Source organism: Cygnus atratus, chromosome 4 (assembly GCF_013377495.2).
Source record: "Cygnus atratus isolate AKBS03 ecotype Queensland, Australia chromosome 4, CAtr_DNAZoo_HiC_assembly, whole genome shotgun sequence".
Lineage (NCBI taxonomy): Eukaryota > Metazoa > Chordata > Aves > Anseriformes > Anatidae > Cygnus > Cygnus atratus.
Genome location: NC_066365.1, coordinates 36,248,887 through 36,271,294, shown reverse-complemented (window position 1 = coordinate 36,271,294; position 22,408 = coordinate 36,248,887). Strand labels below are relative to the sequence as shown.

The 22,408-nt window shown below is 41.0% G+C and overlaps 1 protein-coding gene across 15 annotated transcripts in view; it reads right to left on the bottom strand.

Annotated features, from left to right (window-relative positions):
* INPP4B (inositol polyphosphate-4-phosphatase type II B) overlaps window positions 1–21,148 on the bottom strand; it is a 293,558-nt gene extending 272,410 nt beyond the window's left edge. For 3 of the 15 annotated variants that reach the window (XM_050710625.1, XM_050710627.1, XM_050710633.1), the window contains exon 1: window positions 20,911–21,107. The gene's annotated coding sequence lies outside the window, so the exon portion shown is untranslated. Of the gene's footprint in view, window positions 1–20,754; window positions 20,823–20,910 lie in introns of those variants that run through there. The other 12 variants (XM_050710636.1, XM_050710637.1, XM_050710628.1 and 9 more) reach the window with 10 other exon arrangements.
* Between the last annotated feature and the right edge of the window lie 1,260 nt (window positions 21,149–22,408).

Below are 22,408 nucleotides of genomic sequence, written 5' to 3'. Positions count from 1 at the left end.
TTTATTTGGAAAGAAACACAGGCTTTTGTTATTCAGTGCTAGTATGCAAGCTATAAAACTCAATCAAAACAGAAAAGAATTATCAGTAAGTAACAAAGCTTGTATGCTATTACTAGATCTTTGACAATACAAAGCAGTTTTAATGGTTTCAACAATACGATACACTTCAAAGTGGAAAAAACATAAGCCATAAATAAATATTACTAGAAGGGTAACAAACTACTTCACAGAAAGAGTTCTTGTTAAAGTAGGAAGTGAGCACAGCATTACGTCCAAGTTAATTCATTAATGTATCTTAAGTTACTAGAAATACAGAATAATTCATCTTGTAGTACACTGTTAGGTATTTTGCATATTTAGGAGAAAGCCTGCAAACTTTTGACAAACTGGGGAAGAATAAGATTAGAAGGAAACCTGGAAAAGCCAGAGACCATTGGGTTTTCTTTTGGATTCTTTTTTGTTTCATTTTAAATAAACCCCAATCAAATAGATATACAATTTGACAACTCCCCTAAAATAAAAACCACACATGTTTTCTCTGCTGCTGCAACTATGCTGTTTCCAGACTTGTGCTATCTTCAAGAAGAAGTGTAAATCAACAGAAAAGACTGACATAACTTCTTAATTACTTACTCTACTACATGACTTAAAAGGGAATATAGTAAACAGAGGACAACTATCATGGTCTGGATTGCAGATACATAGCTCCCTATTCCCTTTAAGGCTAGTTGATGATGCCCTTTAACAGTCTGGAAAAAAACCACTGGCAATTCCCAACAGTAACCAGTAGATGCTGAACCAACACCCAGTTAGGTGAACTGCTGAAAGCAGTGACTCTGACCTCCCACAGTAGAATTCTTCCCTTAAACAGGTATGCCTCAACAGTACTAAAAGGGTCTTCAAACAACAACGGAAGCCAGGTCATCTTAAAGCAAGTGGTGGTGAGCTACTACTGTTTGCATGTCTTTACTTCTCTAGACAGTACTAAAAGGCAAAACCAGAACAAGAAGCTATAAGGCACTACATAAGAGCAGCACAGCAAAAATAGCTATGGCACTCTTCACATTACCCTCACCTGGTTACAACACAAAGGGCAAATAAATGTGAGTGCCCCAACGCATACTTATTTTCCTTTGCCATAATCACAAATAATATTTTTCACTTACTGCTACAATGCCAGAACTCTGAGCCAAAACGTTTTCACTCTTCTATAGATGACATTAATATAGTGATGTTGACTAACGAGGTTGTGGTCTCCTCTACTTAAAATAAGTTACAGCTAAGACAACAATGGTCATAAGTTCATGAAACATGCCTTAAAAGGCTTGAAAAACCCTTCATTTCAGAAAATCTGATTCAAGTGAGGACCTCCAAACAATGCTCTCCTTCCCAGAGCTCTGTAGATGTAGAAAAGGGCAAAACTTGTATATTGTGGGACTTCTTGATTTGTGGGGAAGTAAGAAAGAAGGAAAAAAATGAGAAAAAAAAAAGGCACAGGGAAAACACAAAGCTACCAGGCATTGTGTAACCAGAAGCATGTACCAAACAAATCTAACAAGCAGCGGTAATGGACACCTACAGTTATTTTCACAGGATTTGTACTGATGAAAAATGAACATTCACACTATTAACAGTCTTTTTATAGTTACCTTAAACTAAATCAGATTTCTCACTCTACAGGAAACCTCACTGATACTGACAACACATTTGCTATAGTCCTCTTTAGGCTGCTACATGACATAGAACCTATATTCTAATCATGGCCACTCCATAAGGCCAAATGGCTTTTGGATACCTCTCAAAGCTTCCCTTCCATGAGTCAGGACCAGCCTGAGCACAAAAACAAGGCAAACAGTAGCGCAACTTACTACATAATAGACAAGAATTACTTTTAAAGGCAAAGCAACTACTCCCAACTACCTTACCTGAATTCAGTATGCCACAACACTGACTTGAAGAAACCCGTGCTGAGTTGATCACTTCTTCTCCTCTTTCCCTCTTCCCTATAACTTATTTTCTGCTAAGCACAGAACACATGCTCGTTCTGTCCTGCCACTCTAACAGGGAACAGCATCAGCACCCCTAACTAAACCTCCTCCCTGCTTACAGACTGCAGCACCCCCACAGCAAGCTGGGGGCAGAAATCAAGATATGCTGATCCTCAATATCTGCAATTCGACACAAATGAGCCCTGTTACCGACACAAACTAGAACACCTGGCTGAGACCAGCAGCAGCTGAAGAGCCAGATCATCATTTGCCTCTGCTGCCCTACACCAACAACCCTACAAACCCAGGCAGTAACTTCTCCAGTCACTTTCGCACGACACAGCAGAGCTCATTGCCTGCTCTCTACTGCTGTTTCATATCCCCCTGTACTAAGCCAGGGGGCAGGGATCTCAGGATGTTCAGTAATAAAACTTGGGTTTAATGCCTGAATGTTTTTTTTAAACACGGATGAATCATAATCCCTGAAGGTTATGGTTCTCCATACTTGAAAGACCACTCCTGATGGGATTAATTCTTGTAATAGCATAGCTGATCACCACCATTAAGCAAATCGAAAACACATAATCAAGTAGATAAATGTATGCAAATAAGCCATTGCCTAAAATCTGAAAGGAATCAGTGCCATGTCTAGAGGACAGTTTTGTTTTACTTCTTAGCCTAAAATTTAATCAAAGCATTCAAGAACAAAACACATTCCTCTGTCCAATTGGAATACTGATTTTCTAAGCCCAGTCACATCGGTATCTGTGTTGTTTTTTCCTACCAATCTTCTCCAGTCATGTTCCCTCTATGAGAACACCTAATCTGCCCCACCGAGTCTGATTACAGACTAGACGTGGCTAACTACAGCCTGCTGCCATCCTGTTGTGCTTTCCATTCCTCAGCAGAAGTCTTTACAAGGTGGCTCTGCATTTCCCATTTCTCTATTATTTCTCATCACCTTGGTAGATAAAAGAAGCCCTGGCAGACAGACAGATGGGTACTACTGATCTTGCAAATGCTTTGCTTTTCAGTGACTGATAACTCGACTAATCAATGGCTGTACAACTTCAGTCCAGGTCTGCTTCTCTTACACCACAGATTTCCACTGTACACATTTTGGTTAACTGGGAAGAGGCAGGGGGAGCTCCTGAAAGCGAAGACTGAAATAGGATTTAATCAGCCAATTCATAGCATATTTGTGGAGCAAACATTTGATATAATTAGAAAGGTCGATTATATACTTAATCAATTTTTAAACAAGAGACCTCTGCTTACTCACAGGACTTCTTTTCAAATGGACAAATTTCTGATTCTACACGCTGGGCCTGAGAACAATCACTGAGTTCTTGGACAGCGATTACAGGTTTGAAAGCTTGGCGCATTTATTTTCTTAGAGTTGCAAAGACATTAGAAATGAGTCTGAATGCTAGTGCCTTCCCCAGAAGTAATTTTCCATTTCCTGGATGAAAATGACACTATAAATGGTATATTCGCTCACTTTGAAGAGATTCATTTCTGCACAGACTGCCCTGACTGGAAGGAAAAGAAGAATGGAATAACTAACGAACAAACACTTTGGTCAGGAGACATGCAGAACCAGCAATTTATTTCCCTGCTCCGTCCATTCTACTGCTTCTACCAGCACAAATCAAACTGAGCTGAATGGACAAAGGAGCAAAAAGCAACTACTGATCAATTCACCGATTTTTTTCCCCCAGATTAAAACTTACATCTAAGTATTGTTGATAGAGAACATAAAAACCACTATGGAGAATCAGTCAGAAATTTTATTAAAAGCTTCCGTTTACAGAAAAACTGAAGTTAACTTCGAGAAAATTTCTTAATTAAATTCACATTCTCAGTAGAGCACCTTATGCTGAGGTGAGCTACCATTTCACTTACGTTTTAAGAAATAATTAAAACTCAAATTGTGAGTTAAGTATTCTTTCAGTGCTGACACAAACTCTGGGGAGTACATTGAATTGTGTATTACGTATTCTCAGCAGTAAGGAGATCAAAAATACATATACACAATGCAAGCAGCCTAAGAGCTTTCATGGAGTCATCACCATGCAAGAAAGAAAAGGCTTCTGCATATCTACAGCTCAAAATAAAGGATGAAAACTTGACAGTATAAGGGCTACTTTAAAGAAGCTATAACTTGGAGAGTAGTAAACCAAACCCTCTTCTCAACAAGAAAATGGTCCTACATCCCCCTTTACACCAGGGAGAGGGGTGCTGGAAGCCGGTCTGAGCACAACAGAAGCAATTTACCCAAAGTACCTTACAGCTTGACTAATCCGGGCAGCACAGAGACTGTGAGGCAGCAGCACAAAACAAATATAAATTTGAACAATCCCAACTGAGCCCAGAGAAATATAACAGCCCCATCCTCCACGTTCCCCAAATCCAGCACTGTACTTCAGATCTATTTAGTTAACAGAAAAAGAGCCCTGAGGACAAAACATCTCTCAGGTTCCTCGATAGCCCTGCTCTGGCTTCAGCAGTGCCAGACTGACTTGTCACACCAAGACAGCTGTGTCATCAGCTGCCATACAACAGAGATGGGGGAAAACTGTTCTAGGACATTTCAGACATTCAAAGACACATCAGCAGTATTCATTGCTGCCTAATTCATCTAAACCAGTACATTCAAAATGCAAAAACACTGAAATGATAGCTTGCCAACTAATATGTATTTACAGTAATCATGTTATACTACAACATACCTGGCCTTAGCTGAGGTTGTCTCCCCTAGGTCTGATGATGTTTGCCACAGTTATGGCAGTCAGTTTACTGTTTTCCCACATGACAGGCATCATTCAAGATGACTTCACCAAACGCTTTGTTCATTTGTTTTGTTTGCATTTATAAGTCTTCAGGTTAAGTGAAAGGCTAAGTACAGATCCAAGCATGTAGTCCACATCTATTTAAATAGATGTCAAAATTCTGAAATGTTACCATACTAAAATGCTTCCATCAAATCTATTACCCATAGGAAAGGAAATAGAAAGAGTCCTTGCTTGAGGTCAGATTTTACAGTCATTATCTGAACACAGCTCCAACTGACAGCTGCATTTTCTCCCATTTAATTTCATTTCCATGGATGCTGATAAAACAATTAATAGACTTGACTGGTAATTTGCATACTAAAACTAAACAACGAAAAAATCACAGTAAAAAGTAGTTAAAAAATACAACAGTAAGTTTTGGTCCCTAGCCTGCTGGCCCAGAAAACTATAATTTGCGTCTTTTTCTGTCAGCAGGGGACTGAGTTCCACAGAACCAATTCTGCCCCCTTCCTTTGCTGGAAATTAAAGAGCAGGAAGGGAAGAGCACCAGTGGCTGCTGGCAGGAGCACGCAGACTCCAGCCCAGTGCTGTACTCTGTACTGCCTTGTATCAGGTGATTACAGAATACTCTTACCACTCTTCGTCCATATGAGGGAACCCAATACTACCTGGGAAGGCTTTGCTTGCTCCTTTGTCTTACTTTTTGTCTCCCTGGTAAGAAGAAATAAAAGAATATTAACCGTACAAACGAGGAACTTTTTAGCACCTTTTCATGACACTGGATTACTGGATCCACTAGGTGGATACAGGGCAACCAACCTGCATTTAAGAAGAATAATTTAAAAAAAAAAAAAAGTCTGACATTGGATTTGTTGCTCTATAAGCCTATAAAGGAAGAAAAATCTGAAAGCACTCCACTTCTACTTTTATCCATTAGCCTTTTATTTCTTGCCTGTCTACAGCATACATTTCCAAGACTTCTGATGGCCTGTTGATGATCCAATTCTCATCTGTTGAAAGAACAAAGCACTCTTTCCATCTAGCATATAATATACCGATAAACATTCCTACTGTCCAAGTGCCTTCTCATCAATCATCCTGTTCCAGCAGGATAAGGGATCACTCTTAGTTTCATAGATTAAGGTTACATAATTAATTTTACTTATTCCTGCGGTGGATTGAGAAATTACAATCACTTCCTGTTCTCTTCCAGGCAACTGGATTTTTTTTCTTCTAACTAGCATTTTGATTATGGCTTGCAAAAGGGTTTTGATAGTCATGAGGCAACTTATTCGTGGACTATCCAAATAAAAAATTCTATTTGAAAACTTATTTTTATAATGTTTTATTTTACATTTATTTGAATGTCACATGTGAATGTAATGTGAAAACAAAGACTACTTTAGAGATACAGTTGAGGGTTTTTTTTTGCTTGGTCATGCACGTCTGGACTTCATGTTTTTAAACGGAAATAAAAAAAAAAAAAAAAGATAGCAGCTATCTGCCATGCCCTGAAGTAAGCTGAACTTAAGTGTTACAAGGAAAACCAAAGAGACTAGGAGAAATACAGAAATGTCATCTTTTCGATTGTTCTCCCAGCATTCCTGTCATTTCTAATTTTTCTGGTCTCAGAGTTTCTCAAACTGCCCAAAGATTTCTGCTATCAATTTTTTTTATTTTTTAATCATCACCACCTTCAAAACAGGAGACAAAGACATATGATAAGACTGTTTAGATAAACTTTGTTACTTTTCATACCATTTCCTCAAATAGCATACACAACTACACTTCAAAATTTTCAGTTTCCTTTTCTCAGGACTGAATGAATAAGGTTTGTCAGAAAAACAGGCTCAAAAACTGAGGAAGAAAAAGAAGACAACAAAAGGAGCAAAGGGACTATCACTTAACCTCCAGCTTTCCAAGCTGTTAGCGCCCACTCTTGCCATCCTTAGTAACAACTCTCATCCTGATCCTTCATACTTACCTGTAAATTCAATTATCTCTGGCTGTCATTAAAGCACTATCTAATCTTCCTTTCCATGAGGCCAGATTTCCACCATTCCCGATACAAGATTTCTCTAGAACAATGACTCTATCCATGCTATTCACAAAACTTTCCCAGGTGAACATGGCATTTTCTTCCATATGAAGATAGAAACTCTCTAAAAGGCTGTATCTAAAGCAAGGTTTTACTTATTCCACTAAATGTTTTCCAGCCAGAAACTCTGTATTTCTGTGTTGAAAGGAAAGTAATTAACCTTCCTGTATTTAGTGTGAAGAACAACACTGCATTAGTGTGAAGAACAACATTCAGACAAAAAACACCACTTTTAAAGAAACAAAGAAGAAAGAAGAAATGCAGGTTAGCACAGCTGAACATATGATTTCACGATATGGTAATGCATAGTTTTAACCACATCATTAAACAATTCTTAGTGATGCTGTGTCTCGACTAAGCTAAAGAATAGCAAAATGGACTGGTAAGAAGCTAAGAGCACAAATAGGAGAGCCCCTGCACCTCAGTAAGGGAACAAGAAACCTTGCCAGAAATCTTTTTTAAACACAGATATTTAAACAATAACAGCAAGACTTGGTCTGAAAACCACCAATCTGTTCTGTTCTTAATATGGATTAAGATTTAAAACTGAAGACCTTAATCAGGGTCAATTTCCTGGTCTGATCTGAACCTTCTGTTCTAGTTTGGTCACCAGTTGGTTGACCAGCAAACTGCTCTGCAGCGTGAGGTTCTTAGGAACATACATCGAACAAGATGACTGTCACCCGATGTCCTACTTCTACAAATGATGAACAGAGCTGTAAAATATCAAGTGCCAGGGACACACTAGTGCAGAATTAAGAACCGTGCCAGTCCAGAGCTCACTGTAGCACTGACACAGATGAGAACTTTCAATTTTCTCAGGATTAAGGTAATTTAAAAATCAACAAATATGGGTCTCAATCTGAATTCACTGTGATTTAGTGTTTATTTAGTTCCAATGTAATCTAACTTCTGGCAGACACATAAAAAGGAAGACATCATGCTCTACTCATTAAGCAGGGAGCAATCAATAAGCACCAAAATTATGGCATTATGAGAGATTTCTTACCTACCTCATTTGCAAAAATGATCATATGCTATTTCTTATAACACTGAATTAAATATTAATGGTCCTTAATATTACTCTTAACATTAAGAATATTCACATTTTAAGTGCTAAATTCCCAACTGAAAGTAATATTGTAAAATTACTTGCAAAAATAAAAAATGGATTAAATAACTTCCTTGTAATAACATGAAATGGAAGCTGAACCTAGCCACTATTATCAAAAATCACTGCCCCACTGAGCTCAAAGATAAACACCTGCACACAGTCCAATTCAAAGCATTTACAATATCATGTCAGAGGCACAAGGCCGTAGTACAACTAGACAAAACAGGAAAAGTCATTACATACTGTTAATTTATTGTAAGCAGTACGCGTTTCTCATGAGAACGTTGATTTCTTCCTTTTGGTTTCACCGGTATCCCTGGCATGCCTGCGTTTTCTCCCTTGGTGCCCTTTAAATACATTCATTTATACATGAGCACTCCATATGAGCCTGGACAGCTCAGCTCTAACTTCTTCCCAACTATAGTAAAAGTCAGTGACTAATGCATCTAAATATACCAGTAACAGTAATTTTTTAAAGTAACGCTACTATTTGCAAATATCACATCATACATTCAGTAACAAATTAGGAAGCCAAGCACAAGTAGAAATATTTCAGAATGAAGGCTTAAAGTATTACATCGATGCATTTTGATTTTAGGTTAATGGTGATTTTAAAGTTTTAGATTTAGCAGCCCTAGTTCCAGCCCAGCCTCACAAACTTGCACCAACACTCATCTTCACTCAAGCAACTGAGGGTTTCCATGGACAATCCAGGCATTGCCATCTGCACAGGCTTCTCATGGGCTAATGAATACGCTCGAGTGGCAGCGCAATAACTGACAGGGCAAGGCTTGCAGCCAAGGCAGCATCCACACCATCATGAATTGGATAACCCAGTGCGAACCGTTTGCACGAGATGATGTACTGCTCCAGCTCACTCAGACATTATCCAGAGGCCAGCCCCCCAAAAAACAGGTTTTTAATAATCTGTGAATTTCTTTGAATATTTTCAGTGTTAAACAGCCCTGGACCTGGAATCATACCTACTGAGACTACACTCTGCATACAGAGCTTCAAAACCCCCCCCTGCCTCTCCTCCCTGCTCTCCTTTCCTGCATTTAAAACCACAGGAGCAGTATATAAACAAACACACACTCCACTGGCTGCTGTAACTAGATAAATCAATTAATACAAAAGAGTTTTGAGGGTTTTTCCCCCCCTTCATTTTTAAATAGCTAAACATATTTTCTAACAGTCCCTATTTCATTACATCTATCATTATCCATAAATGAGATAAGGCTTTTTTCTTCAAGAAAAATGTATTCTGTTAGACATACTGGTAGAACTGAGAAAAAAAACAAACTTTAATTAGCTATATATCATCAAGAGCAACTGACAGAAAAGGTAGTTTTTCACCTGCGGACTACCTAGTAAGTACTAGTAGACACATCATAAGTTATTTATCTTCCAGTAAACAACACTGCTATCTCCAGAATCAAAAAGAGAACGCAGTCCTTGCTACGGGTCTCCACTTTCTCCTTATTTAGAAAAGGACAAGTAAGTTAAATATTTTATGATGAAAAAAGGAACAAAGCACCAGCTAGTTAAGATAAAAAATAACTTTTGAGTAACATACTGTTTATACATTTTTAAAGTAATGCCAAAGAACGTCCAGAACATTCCCTTTCTAAACTATGTTGCACTCGTAGGCAGTGTTAATCTCTGTAGAAAGACTAATGGTTTTCCAACATATTTCATTGAGAAAAGGGTTGACTAAATTAGATTTTTTTTCTTTCTTTTTTTTTTTTTTTTAATTAAGTTGGTCCCTTGCCTGGAGCAGCCAGAGTTGTTTACCCACAATGGCCGTGAAATTCCCTGTGTTTGATGGTTTAATTATCTCCTCCTTGCCTGGTAATTCTTTTAAGGCATTTCTTTTTTGTGTGGCATAGCAAACAAAGTATTATCTGTCTGTCTATCTCTGTCAGGTACTTGCACTTTCTATCCCCCTCACGTATGATCATATTTAGGTCAATGGATTACAGCAGTCTTAATTTCAAGTATATAGTTTAAATTTATTTATACTGTATTTACCTGGTCCACTGCAGTCTATGACCTACATTTATATACAGACACTTCCCACCTATAGATACTACAAGATCTGAATTTTAATTTACTGGTTTGATTCTATCAACTGTCAGATGCAGACAATCCTACCACGAAGAGCAGGGCAAGTTGCACTCAACTCCCACCTCAACTCCAGGTCCTTGCCTACACTGTCTGGTCCTGTAAGCAGCTTGGGCATGATGACAACTAGGTCTGAAAGCTATGAGTATCCTTCACTGGGATAGAATGGAGACAACATTACTTGAACAGAAATAGAACAAGCTGAAAGATCAGCACGTGTGAAAAAACAGCAAAAAACAGTATCACTGACTGTATTAAGAGAACAAGTTAACTCAAAGTCTGTGACATACCACAGCTTTCTTCACTAATGAACACAGACACACTGAATAGTTCTTATTAAATTCCAAAAATAACCATGTGCACCTTTCATTAAAAAAATAAATAACATCTGAGAGCTGAACAGTACACAGGAATAGATTTCAAATTAGTCCAAGGTCCACTTGACCGACAGTAGTTCTAAATACAACTTACATTGCATCTTCCTTCAGACTTGAAACAAACGAGTTATTATGAACAAATTAGAACTAACCTGAATCTTTTCATCTCCCGGATAACCACCAGGACTACCACTGCAGAATAATTTCAAAGTCCTGATCTGAAAGCTTCCCATTAGGTGTCCAGGAAGGAGGCATTAGAGACCTTGCAAAGCCAGGACACCTCCCTGGGCAGGCAAAAGAAGCCGACAGATAAGAAAGCCTGATTTCCGTGTTTCACGTTGTACGAACAATGCAAAACACAAAGAATAGGGAACATTGTTGTCACTAACGTAAACAGTAAAAGAGAATCAAAAATGGTTTTTGCCAGATCTTCACAAATCCAAACTAAAGACACCAGAGACCCTCCATGACCCAAACGCACCCTGTCGCGTTCCCTCCTCACCAAGGGAATCGGTCTCACAAGCAAACATGTGGAGGCAGCAAGCTCGTCATCCCCTGGGACGCACTGAAGTTCTCTCAACACACACAGGGACTAAACAACCTTTTTACGGCTCCCCAGAGGTTGCCTGCTCTGCAGACACAAGCTCTCCTCCAGTTCCTCGCTGTCATTCCCACAGAGAGTCATCTTACCTCTCCTGTCGAGGTGTCAGTACGTTTGACCTACACACGAGTCTGAGCCTCAGCCCAAAGAGGGTTTTCAAGATGGGATCCCATGCTTGCTTCCAAGGTACCAGCACTGCTGTCTCCCTCTGACTATCCTGTCCCTTCTGTGCATTCCCAGAATCAACACCAGAGGGGTGACATTATTAGTAATTTTTTAAACTAACCTAAGAAACTGAAAACTGTTTTGGAAAATAAAACCAAATGCCAAGATCTCAGAGTGCTTCCACAAGCTTCAGTGAACTTACAGCACCGCAAACGGGGTCAAAACCAGCTCCCATCACTTCGGGGAGGTGAGAGATGTGTGACATTGCTGACTGTACAACAAAGGCTCTTTTGAGTTATTTCCCACAGCAGAACCAACAAATCATCCGGATGTAAAGCTGAAATGCTGCTCCAAATACAGAGATGAAAAACTGGAGTCATAACTGACTGGCTGGTATTGTCTTTTAAAATTGCCTAAAAATACATCTTCTGCTATATTTTCAGTATTCTTGCACTTCATAATTGGACTTCAATAAAATATTTCTGCCTTAACCTTCAAACTATAGTGGGAGACATTGGTCTTTCAGAACACAAAAATAGACCCTCAAAGCTGATGTTTTTCAGAACTGAAAAGGTATCTGACAAGAACACAAATTCCCACAGGCGTGGGCTAGATCGTCACCAGTATTTTAAATAAAAGAGTACTTTAAATAAAATAGTCCAAAGTCACATATGTTTGTGTTGTTGTTTTTGCTTTTCCCCTGAACTGGAACAGTTCATGAGGACAGAGCTATGCATTTTTTATTATTATTAACAAAAAAGATGTAGCCACAAACCTCAAGTAAAATCCCACTTTCCGAACTACGTTTTTTTTTGATGAAGTGGATCAGATAGAGGAGAAAAAAGTAGATCACTGCTTCAGGCAAAATGCTCAAGTATGTCATTCCACTGTAATGTACCAAAATTGACTGGTAAGGTTATTTCAGCGAACTGGAAACGAGTAACCATAATTTTTCCTTTGAAAAAAGAGCACAACTGTTTTGTGTTTACTTGTTGTTGTTGATATGAATCTTAATAAATATTCATAGATAACTCTAGGACAATCTGCTCAAGAACATGAGCACATGCTGAATTAGGTATTTTAAATAATTATTATAAACGTATCCTCTCCTAGTAACATGGAAACAGTTGTAACATGTTCCTTAACAACCCTCAGATCTGTTTAAATGAAATAGCTGACCTGTGCAAGGTTTGGCTGTACTAGAAGCACAGGTGCAGAACTTGAGGTGGGTTGGCTTCCCTTCTTCCCCTCTCCTCAGGAGAGAAGGGACTTGTTCCCCGGAGTTCCTGAGCCTCTGCTTGCTTACATTAATCTGGGACTTGGCCCCTCCTTTGCAGGATGAGTATTTCCTCCACTTTGCACCAATGACCACGTGTTAAAAGAGAAGAAAGATGTACCTACAGTCACACAGACAAAAAGTGGACATTAAAAAAAAAAAATCTACCTCCCTCGTAACATCACTTTAGCAAGAAGAATAAACTTAAAGGGGTACTTTGGCAGCCTCATGTATTTTTGATCACACAGCATGCTAATGGGCAGGACACACGCGGTAGCATCTACAGCACCTCAACAGCCATGAGGCTCGTTCTCAGGAGCAACATTTTAGAGAATAAATGGGTGGACCTCAAACTATAGCCCAGTGCTAGCCCAGAATAAATATACCTGCAATCCTGATGACAGTCCTTCAGGCTAAAATATATTTTTAAAAATTACATTACACACACCAGAAAAAAGCAACCAGGACTGAGACCGTCACACCTGCACAGATCAAGCCTCCTCAGTCTTTATAGCAAACGGGACAAAGGGATTTCAGTTTCCCATGATCACGGTTGGAGGTGAGAGCATTGGACACGGCATCAGACAGTTTATTTCTGGAATACTTTTTATACAGGTTTAAAATAAATTTCAAAGACTGCCATTTAATCTTGCGTCAGCGTCTGTATTCCTTTCACCCTGTGAGTCAGTTGATAACTTCACAGAATGCTTTTGTCAGGTTCCCGTGCTTCTTTAGACCAGTCTTCAGCTGCAAATTGTAGGAAAACTCCTATTCACATTAATATAAGCACCCACAACTTTTTTTTATTATTATTATTTTGAATACCCTGATGTTTATCGTGCTTTTTCATTTGTGCAAGTTTGCCACAGCTTGCCATTCCATTAAGAATGTTGATGAAAACCAACCGAAAAAAATAATTCTGTTTGCTGAGCCAAACAGATCAGAACTGAGGTTTGGTACCTACGCTTACACTTGGAGTTCAAGCAACAACTAAGAATCCAAGCTGCCAAGGAGACATTACACAAAGTTTCCTTCACCGCAACAAATGAAAGATGCAAGTTAAAGTTGAATTTTAAAAAGACTACATAAAAGTTTGGGGGCACTACTCCCTGTGTCACCCAAAGACCCATATACACATATGCAGTATGACTCCAAGCACGGGGTTATTGGAACATCTGCTTTTTCTGCTGGTGAATCCTGCACATCATCTACAAAATACTGATAATACAGGTACGGGTGGTACCTGATGTTTTCTTGTGAAAAGCATTATAGTAGCAGCAGAAAAGCAAGAAAAGGGAAGCGTTACTGTTTTATAGTACTTTTCTATCTTCTACTTAAAATGAGGCACTATTTCACTAAATCCCCACTTCTGATAATACTTCCTCAAACATATTCAGCATCTCATGAATTATATTTACAGTCTGGCTAATTTGCCACCAGATCAATTACTGATTAATTTTAGTGCAAAGTGCTACATATGTTTACATGTATATTTTGACAGCCAGAGTATACTGAATAATCCCAGCACGTGGACAGCTTTGCTTTTTCCAGTACGCAGTTACAAAGACACTATTGTGACTAGGCTTCTCTTTTTTGTCAGAGAAAGAAAATCCAATTTATTAAAATGTAAAGCTTTGATGGTGTTACATCAGACTGCTTTCTGATTTTACTTGCAAATATATAACAAAGAAGTTGAACAGTTGCACAGAACCTTTACAGGTTGGGTCCTCTGATCCCTCTTGCTTTTTATGCTTCAGTGGGGAAACGTATCTCTAGGCTACCACATCTTGATAGTACAAAAACGGACTTAAAAGTTTCTTGTAAACATTCTTTTCTCCACCTTGATCCGAATTTATCAGACACTGCTTAAGGAAACTTGGAAAGCACTCTAAGGTACACTAACAGAGGATGCATTTTGCTCCGAAGCATCAGTCCTAACCCCCATTCTCACTGAAAACCCCCTGTAATGCTTGAATAACATTAAGAGACATTTCGGCTTTTTGAGTCAAATACATCATACCATTTAAAGACGACTGACATCACAGTGATTGGTTTTATATATGTAATTTCACACACGTGCAGATACTTCCTGTACAGGATAGGCAATAAACTGTAATAGTACCTGCCATTAGCCATCAGTAATTCACCCTGGAGACTATGGACAATTCAATTTGTTTTATGAAAAAATAATAATTTAAAAAAATATATCCTTGCTAGGTTTTTCTATGTAAATGATAAATAGCTCTAACAGAGATACCAAATATCAAAATGAAGTCTCATCTATTGAACAGTTTCATCAGCTGATGCTTTTGCCCTAGTTTTAAAATACTCGACACTTTCAAATTATACACCTGATTTGCCTAAGCAATAAATAACGCACAAGCAAGTTAACAAAGATTAAACTCTAGACTGCATTTACAATATGCCAGTGCGCTTACGGCAGCTGCATAAACATTTTCTTAGCTGAACAAAGTAAACTCAAGACAAATTTAGATAGTGAAAAATAAGTGACTTTATATTTTACAAGAGTACATGCAGCAAAAACATGCAGAGCTGCAAAGTGAGCCACGCGAGGGGTAGCTTCCGCTGGGTTTAAGAATCGAAATGACTTGTAGCTTCTTCGTATTTTGCACTGCCACCTAGCGTAGACTGTCCTCTTATGTTCCAAGCTTCCAGCAGACCGTCAGCACCTGAGGTACTGAAAACCAAGTAACTTCCATAAAAATAGCAGACACCGTTTTTGTTTTTATTGCTTGGAAACTATCAATTGCTGGAAGGATAAGACTACAATAACCAGCTTAAACAACACGTGTCTAGGACCAAAACCTAAAAAGATATCTGACACCAGCAGCAGAAAAGAAAAAAAAAAAAAAAAAGCCTAGAAATGCAACAAAGTAAAATTATATACTTATATTTTCAACTCGGTGGCTAAATAATCATCAGATATGATTCATTTGGAAAAACATTTCATGTAGATTCCCCAAATGAAAACTAAATTAACACAGGTTTGGCATCTGTGCTTTTATAGAAACTACAGATGAAATTAAACAGTATTTCTCAATAGCAGGTCTAGATTTAGAGTGATTATTTCAATGTATTTTTTTAAACCAGGTGTTGCTTCATCATTTACTCCCTGTACCTTTACTCCAAGGTTTAATCACTGGATCACTGCCTGATGAGGTCGATCACACTGCTCTTGCGGAACGGGCTGCTGTGCAGGACTGCAGGGAAGTTGGCTTGATGATCAGCTTCCCCCACCGAGCCAACAGTGCCATTTCCAGCTAACACAGCGAGGCTACATCACGCAGCCGTCCTACAGAAGCCACACGAATGGTATCGTGACAGACAGCAACACACAAGTTCCAGAGGTGGTGTCGTGCTCTAGCTGCATTTGGCGGGGGGCTCACTTGGCTAAAGCTGGAGGGCACTTCTCATACACACTCCAACTTCCTGATTATTAATTAGAAAATTTATGATAATTCTCATCAATCAGAAAGGTTTGTTTTTTTGGTTTGGTTTTTTAACTACTAAAAGAGGAAACCTTATTCTCAACATCTAATAGAGTAGCTCCTCTTCTGTTTAACAAATTCTGTTTTCATCCAAGGTGTAAACTGGACCAACTCATTAAAAAGACTTACTCCAACTACGTCACTAAAGCAGAGAAAATCATTTTATCCTATAAAACTCAGTTCCTACTTGCCTTTAACTGTATACACATACACGACGCAAACAAAACCCAGGCAAAGTCGCGCTGTTACTGCTGCAATAGAAATGCTGTACAATACCAGCGCGTTGATGCGCTCTGGTTAATGCTCCATTTGCACAGCAGTAAATACACAAGATACCAAGTCACATTTAGCTCATAGACATTTATACCCATTTTCATGTTTCTGAGTCATTTTCTTAACAGAAATAAGCACCTTAAGTACAGTGCATCCTACTAGCATTGCTGTAATGTGCCAAGATCACAGATAATGAATAACTAAACAATACAAAAACCTGATGGTACATGAAAAACTGTCAAAATACAATAAAAGCTTATTTCCCACAAGAGTTTCTCTCTCTTAATTTTCCATTATACATCTACCCCTTATAATTACAAGAAAAGCTGGTCTTCTTAAGGCCTCTTATTAAGATTTTTCACTCTACTTGCCAAATTCACATTCTTGCAGCAAGCAAGAAACTCTCATTGGCAGGTGTACAGCTAATAGAATTAAGCAAATCAATAAAAATGAAAGTGTTTTTGTTTTGTATATATGAAAAGGTCAGGAGAAAAACACTGTTAAATAATTCTGCTCCCCAGTCAGACAAAGCAGTTTGACTTTACTACCATACTCAGAACAAGTTTTCTCTGAGGTCACAGCACAGGGTAAAATTTCATAGGAAAAAAAGATATACAATGAGCAGAAAAAAAGTCCAAGAAAACACAGTTTTCATTTCTAATGCTATGGCACATACTAACAGAGTACTAATTCAGCCTGTCAAAGAAACGAACTTGATAAACAGCATCCTGTTTACCATGCTTGAGACATACTATGTTGAGTAAGCACCTTTAGCTTATGTTGTCCTCTGAATTCTCATTAAACAGAGCCTTCTTCAACACTAAAAACAATCCAAATGAACCTGCGAGGCAAACTCACGGACCAACAAGAGGAAGAGGCTTAGTTTGTTAGGCTGAGGCAAAAAGCCTATTAGGATCCCTATCTATGGAAATCAATATTAACCTCCCCTGCAGCTACAGACTTGAAACTACTGTAAATGAAAGAAACATCCCCTGCCCCATCTCTTCTGGATTCAGGGCGATGGCAAGTTCTGTAGAACTTGAATGTTAAACACCGTGGAAGCAGAAACTGCTCTACATTTTTAAGCTGTACCTCTGCAGATATTGACATCTAACATTTGAAAACTCATTGCTGAAAGGCGTAAGAATGATAAAGTCTGAAGTTATCACTGAAAACTTGAAAAATCTACAGAGTAAGGGAAAACAATTTGTTCTATTCAATCCCTCCTGAAACAAATTAATAAACATACCATGTGTAGCGCAATATGCCCACTTCACTTGTCAGTATGTTATCTTGGTATACCTTGCCAAAAAGGTACACAAGACTTGGAAGAAATGCACTGTATCCTGTCTCCTAACAGCAATTTTTATTGCACAGTGCATTGTATGAATCTTGTTTGCTGTTTGAGATTCCACCTGTCTTCGGTTAATTTATGATGATAGAAGAAATGGGGAAAAAAACTCCTCCCTGAATTGATCTGCAATGGAACTGGACAAATTATCTGAATGTACCTTTGCACATTATGGGGAAAAAAATAAAGAATCCTCCATCATTCATTTATACTTTTTCCTCTTCTTAACATTCAGCTTGCAAGCATTTAACATAGGCTTCCAAACAGCAAGAAACCAAAATTCAAACCTCAGCTCCTTTTTCATATTGCCACCTTGGATTTTGTATCAAGGCAAACAAGTCTTTCTAATTAAAGTCCTCTATCACCGCAAAGACATTTATGAGCTAAAGTCCACATACAAACCTTGCGCAATCCAGCCAGCCTTTTCAGGGTTGGATTAGGTTCTCTGTAACCAATCAACTACCAACTCCAGAACAGCCTGATAAGCTAACTGACCAGATCCTTATCTAGCAAAGTTAAGGAAGAATTAGGCATCCCTTAAGAAAAAAACTCCTTCAGGGCAGGAACAGCAAAGTCAACTGTGACTGCTCCTGAAGGACAAGACATAGAATCTGGGACAAAACTGGAGAGAGACTGACAGGTCTGTAAGTGAAATCAAGAAGCTGGGGAGGGCTCGAAAGCCTGGACAAGCAGCAAGCAAAACCAAGGGCTTGGTGAGGCCGGGGCCGCCAGCTCTCCCTGATGAAACTTCAGCGCTGCTCCCTCCCTCACTCCATTTTGGTGTCTTGAATTCCAAGTTCTTTTTAAGAGCCAAGGAAGAGGATCTCACTGAATGTGATTTATATCAATCCAGGTGATTTTACAAGAAGGTATCCTTCCTCAAAAGTGAGATTAATAACAATTGTCATTCATCACCAGTAACAACAAAATATTAACATAACACAAAAAAATAATCAATAGGTAGTTATTTGAACCAGACTAGTCATTCCCAAAAATTTTCATCAGTCACAGAGCATATGGCGTGCTGCAAAGCTTGTGAAAATTTAAATTACTGAAGGGAAAAATATCTAACTGCCCAAGAGTTAAGGAACACTAATACAAGTTATCATAAATTGTGAAGAGATGTCAGTGCTGGGAGTAATTGCCCACCTTCCCGCTTGCCTCTCTTTGCGAGTTATCTTTTATACAGGTCCAAAAGGTATTGTTTTCGTATTTCTGTGCAGAAGTCCTACACTAAAAATACGTATCTGTAACAACCTAAATAATTCATCAGACATATCAATCCCACTACTTTTCGTCAAAACCCTTAGGGAATATAGGCCTAGGCCTATTCAAACAGTTATTTCACCTGCCAACTACCTTCCAGCCTCCTATGTCCAGGAGGCAACAGTCAAACCAATAGGCAACAGTCAAACCACTCAGAGCAATATCTCTTACCCCTAGGAAGGCAGAATTCTTTGGTCTGAAAACTAAGGCAGCCTCACAGATATGGCTCTGCAGAGAGGCCAGGGCAAAAGAGATCGGCAGCACTAACAAGGTTGGAAGAACCCACGGAGAATTGGAACTCTAAGACTTAGGAAGACCAAAATAACCAGCAAAAGAAAAGCTTGATTTTTAAAAGACTCAATCTTCAGCACTGTAGAAACTCTGTCAGAAAGCAGAGGAAAAAAATGAAGAGAAACAAAATGAAGAAAAAAAAGGGCAAGAACAGGAACTGTAAAGTAGTAACACTGCCCCATGCTCCCACTAATGTCATCAGAGCTGTAAAAATCTCACAGGACTAATTTCTGCTCATATTAACCTTGTGACTAGTATTTTAATATTCGTGTAATTATCAGAACGTGGGAAGCAAACAGCATTCAGTGCTGCTTGGATAGTTCCAGTAATGAGGACTCACATGCACAAACCCCACTGAATATACACGTGCACAGGACAAAAACCTAGGATATCCACAGTTCTTTAAATCTAGTTCAGAATTAATAACAAAAAATAAAACATCACAGAATAAAAATCGAATGAAACACTGCCCTTTCAAAGGCTACCACGCTTGTCAAATACTTATCTGAATATAAGGCTTTATTAATAGCCAATTCTTTACATAAACTCCTGCCTTGATGCAGGCTGAGAAATACAGACGCTTTCCCTTACCATTTTTGCTATGTAGACATCTCTTAAATATAGATAGAGGGTGCCTGTAAACCAGTGAAGACTGAAAATTAGTCTCATTTTTGAGAATCAAAGCTGGATTCAAAAGGCGTACATATGGCCTGATTTTGGTATATATATTTTAACGCATCATTAATGGACAAGTAAACAATTCCTCTGGTGAAAAAGAATGGAAGCATTAGATAAATTAATTTCACATCAGATAAAAACATAGCTCCACAAAGATTTGGTGCTGTTATTATTCATCTCTTTATTATTATTTTTGAATCAGGCACTGGGTTAGCTTTAGGCACCTGGCAAACAGCTAAGCACAAGCTCTGCCGTTCACGCTTCAAAAATCCGCGTATTATTTTGGGGGAAAGAGCAAGCACCCTGCTCGATCGCAGCTCAGAAATTACATGCCGTTCCTTCCCACCCCTCGGTCCCTTTCTTTTCAGGCCGACAGCATTTCAAGTTCCAACTCTGCTCAACTTATTCCCCCGCAATACCTTCCCTGTGGTTTCCATCACACCTCAGTAGATGCTGTTATTCGCAAGATGGGGATGGGTACCCTGTAGCTCAATCACTCGATCAAAATTAACCCCTTAGAGGCTCCTACGGCGCCTGTCCCTCGCCCAGCACCCCGACCGCGACGGACAACCCTCCCGAATTACGCCCTCGGAGCCCCCCAACGCCTCCCCGGAGGACCGGGGCTGCCGGTCCAGGCCAGGCACGGCGGCACCGGGCGGGCAGAGCCGCCCGCAGCAGCAGGAGGAGGAGGCGCGGAGCTCCCCGGCGGCGCTCCCCGGGAAGTTGCCGCCAGCCCCGGCTCCGCACCCTGCCCCAGCCCCCGGTGCCCCCCGCCCAGCCCGGCGGCCACCCCCGACGAGCGCTCCCTCGCCCTCCGCCGGCTCCCCGCACGCCTGGCGGGCTGTAACCTTAAGAAACTTGCAAAGGGAGGGACTTCGGCGGCACGGAGCCCGGCTCCGGAGCTCTCCCTGCACCCCAGAAGCCGGCGGGGAGAGGAGGAAGCAGCGCCCGCGCCCCGCCCGCGCCCAGCCCGGCCCGGCCCGGCCTGCCCCCGGCGGCGTTACCTGGCTGGCGGCGGGCGGCAGGGGGGGGCCGCCCGGCGGGGCACTTTCCGCCGCTGCCTGCGTGCGTGTGGCGGCCGGCGGCCGGCAGCCCGCTATTTATAGCCCGCAGCCTCCAGCGCGGCGGCAGCGGGAGGAAACCGAGGGCTCGGCGCCTCGGCACCGGGAGCCCGACTCGCCCGCCCCGCCGCCGCCACAGCGAGGGCGGGTCGCGGCTCCCGCCCGCCGCGGGCACCGGCGCTCCTGCCCCGCGGCGCCGCCTTCGGGCGAGTCTCCTCCTCCCAATGTCACCGCTGCACGCCGCCGGCTTCCCGGCCGGCTGACCCGCCTCTGCCGCTGCCTGGGTGGCTCGGTAGCGGCGCGGCAGGGCACGGCCGCGCAGAGGTGACCCGCTGCTGCTGCCGCCGCCGCTGTCGCTGCTGGAGGAGGCGAGCCCGGCGCTGGGCTGTGGGAGGGAGAAGCCGCCGCTTGCCGTTCACCTCCCGCCGCCCAGAGGGAGCCCGGCCTCCGCGGCCGCCTCCGCTGAGGGGCGGTGGTGGAAGCCCGCTGGGCCCGGGGGGACGGTGGGGAGAGGCGGGGGTCGGTGGGGGACAGGGCTGGCAGGCGGCTGAGTGCCCCCCTTCTCCTCCACCTCCACCTCCTCCTCCCCCGGGCTGGGCAGCCCTCGCACGGCACTGAGGGGAGCCGAGGGGCCGCGTCAGGCACTGCCCCTGCCACAGCTGGAAAGGGGGACACCCCTCAGGGCCAGCGAGCGGATCCCCCAGCCCCTCAAGTTTGGGGTGGAGGGACGGGGTTCGCCCCTTTCTGACAGCCAGGGGGTCCCACGAAGTGCCCACAGCCTCCGTGCCGCGGGGGCAGCCCACCCGCGGCCCTTGGGACCGTTGGCAATGTGCGGCAAGGCAGGAGTCTTAGTAAACAATCATTTTCATATAATGAATGTTTTTTGCTTGTTTCTTTTGTAGCTAGATGATAAACTCCAGCATTTCAAACTTCAGATAATCCTGCTGGAACTCTCTCTGCATTATAGCCAGGCACAGTTAGGGATTTGAGCTGCAAAAGCAACTCCCATACGGTCATATCAAAAAATTTGTCAAGTTAACACAGAATAGATTGTTACTTTAGCCTACTTAATAGCATTTTTTTACAGGGTTAATTTTTAGGGTTTCCTATATTACAACATCTGTACTCACCTCCTATACTCATCTACAGATGGCTACTAGGACAAAGCCTGGTGATGATCTGTGCAAAGCAAGGTGGATTTAGTTTCAAAAGTTTCAAGTCAAAACAAAGTTACACAGAGAGACAAAATTGGGAGCAAAGGGGAGCTAACCAAATATTTGCATTTTAAGCTACATAAAAATAGAAAGAAAAACCCTGAGAAGGCACATGAGAGAGATCTTGCCTTGTCCAAACACTTAAACATTAAAAAGTAATACATAAAAATCTTGTATATTGATGGAACTACACGTTTAGGTAAAGCTATTCCTCCTACAGAAGTGTT